Source organism: Sinocyclocheilus rhinocerous, unplaced genomic scaffold (assembly GCF_001515625.1).
Source record: "Sinocyclocheilus rhinocerous isolate Xijiao unplaced genomic scaffold, SAMN03320098_v1.1 scaffold164, whole genome shotgun sequence".
Taxonomy (NCBI): Eukaryota; Metazoa; Chordata; class Actinopteri; order Cypriniformes; family Cyprinidae; genus Sinocyclocheilus; species Sinocyclocheilus rhinocerous.
Genome location: NW_015629499.1, coordinates 175,659 through 178,509, shown reverse-complemented (window position 1 = coordinate 178,509; position 2,851 = coordinate 175,659).

Here is a 2,851-nt window from a genome sequence, read left to right as displayed (position 1 = left end):
ACCACGTCCCCTCCCCACCCAAGTATCAGGTGCACTCAGAATTGAATTTATCTTAACTAAAAAAAGACAAGTAAATAGTAAATAATAAAATAAGAACAAATAAATTAATGACAATCAATAGCACAAACAAAAACAATAACAAGATACAAATTAAATTAACAGTACTTTAATTTTTTTTTCAGTTAGGTCTAACTATAACAGTGGTGGACGAAGTACACAAATCAAGTATTTGAGTAAAAGTTCAGATCCGTATAAAATATTACTCCAGTAAAAGTAAAAGTACTCAATTTTTAGTAAAAGTTTAAATTTTACTCGAGTGAAAGTACAAAAGTACTTGATTTTTTATGTACTTAAGTAAAAAGTACCGTTAGATGAATGTTTATTTTCCCGTTTTATATAGGCTACTTTTATCATTTAATTTTATATTAGCATATATTTTTTTATAATCCTACTGTTCAAAATATCTGGGCTTTTCCCAAAATAACCAATAAGGAAATAATGAATATAATAAGGAAAATATAATTCTATTTTCATAATGATTTTTTTCTTCTCAAACCTTGACTGTGGTGAAAAAACACCCCTGGCCAAATGCCCCCAGAGGGCATCACTTCCCACTTTGATAATTACTGTAGTTACCATGTTCTGAACATCACATCCTTTCTTTTTCCCTCAGATGTAATCTATCTAGGTGGTTGAATAAAAATATTTGGACTTTATTTTAAAAAAATTACCTCAATTTAGCACCAGCAAGCTCGTTAGCTAGACAGTTAGCATCAGCTTACATTACTGACTTATTTTCAGCATGGTTAGGAATAAACATTTATATTTGTCTACTCGCTAGTTGATCCAGATACATAGTAACTTAGGCTATGTCTGCTGACAAACAATATAAAAACAGACGTCACATAGGGCTAAAATCATAGCATTTTAGTAAAACTGCTAACGTTACAGCAAGGAAGATGAACGTACATGAGTTATTTTATTAAATCTGTGTTATTTTAATGTTTTTTGACCTAAAACATAGAGACTCTGATGTTAATGTGTCTGCATTCAAGCATTTCAGTGGGCTTAAACAGATCACCCTTTACAGCAGATCTAGTTCACAAACAACTGACTGCTTTGGCCTAAATATGATTTTCATTTACAATAATTAATCCTAAAAATTTAGTTCAAGGCAGGCTCGCACTAAACAGATCATTTGAATCAGTGAGTTGTCGACTCGAGAACAGCTGCAATCGGATCATTCCAATTTGTGAATGAATTGTTTGGTGCGATTTGCGAACCGATTTAACGGGTTCATTGAAAATAATCAGTTAGTTCATGAATCAGACACCGTTTCTGCGTCTCGGTGCACGTGATATATTATTAAGGAGTAACGATAAGTTTTATGAAATATAGTGAAGTAAAAATTACGATCTTATGCTTTGGAATGTAGTGAAGTAAAAGTAAAAGTAAAAGTTACTCAAAATAAAACTACTCCAGTAAAGTACAGATACTTGAAAAATGTACTTAAGTACAGTAATGAAGTTAAACTACTTCGTTACTGTCCACCACTGAACTATAATCGATTCAATTGTAAAAAAACACTGGTTAGTCTTCACTGTATAATGAAAGGCAGCAGGAAGTTTATTTAGGCTGCTGTCTCTTTAAGACCTCATGCACGGATCTAATATACTGTTACACATGGCTCTATGCTTACTTTTCTTTTTAGGAGCTCTTGTCCTCATAATTTAAAAAATTTAGGAGCACCTTCTGATCAATAATCAAAAATTCTGATAAAAAATTATCCTTCCTAATATGAGGTGACATTTGACTCCTTAAAGTGACTTACACTCCTGTTTTCTTTTTACCTTTGTAATGGCATCATTTTCATCTATGTCAAATTAAAAAATGTATGCTTATAAGCTTTTTAAAATGTCTATTTAAAACAATATAATAAGAAGTAGAATAAGACAAATCAATTAGCAATCATATGAAATTAGTATTAATAAAAAATTAATTTGTACAGAGGTGGCACAGAAGAACACAAAAGTGGCTTGTAGGTACATTTTCAGACGTTTAATGAGGCTCAGAGGTGGCATGAGTGCAATCAAATTCATACATTCATGTGGAGATTAATGTTTTAAATATAAAATTTTGAATACAGAAATATTAAATGATTTAAATAACTGAAATTATACGCTAAAAATGAAACTAATGAAAATGAAATTGATTCGTTCGGACGGCTGATTCATTCAGGAATGAAGCAAGTGACTGTCTTTATGAATGGGTAATCATGAATCACTGACTCACTAGATTCGTTCAAAAACGCACTTTCATTGAATGAATTAAACACCGCTGTGTTTGCTTTTAAAGATGTGCAGAGGCTGAGCTATTACTATATTTGGAACTATTTTCGTTGAAGAAATGGAGCAAAATCAGGCAGTACTTGTTTATTTAACTGCGAGCAGACAGTGTCATTCAATGCACTGGAGAATACATAAATAAACAAAGAAACGAAGTTGCGTGTCAGGTTATGGAAGCCCGTTTCCGCCACTGAATAAAAAAGGTAATTGTGACTTTTTATCTCACAATTCTGACTTTTTTTTCACAGAATTGTGAGATATAAACTTCCAATTGAGAGTTATAAAGTCAAGAACTGCGAGATATAGTCAGAATTCTAACTTTTTTTCTCTCAATTGCGAGTTTATATCTCGCAATTCTGACTTTTCATCTTGACAATTCAGAATTGCGTGATATAAACTCACAATTGCGAGTTTATAGCTCTCAATTATGACTTTAACTCGCAATCCTGAGAAAAAAAAAAAAAAAAAAAAAAAAGCAAATGGGCCAAAATTTTTTTCAAAAGAAA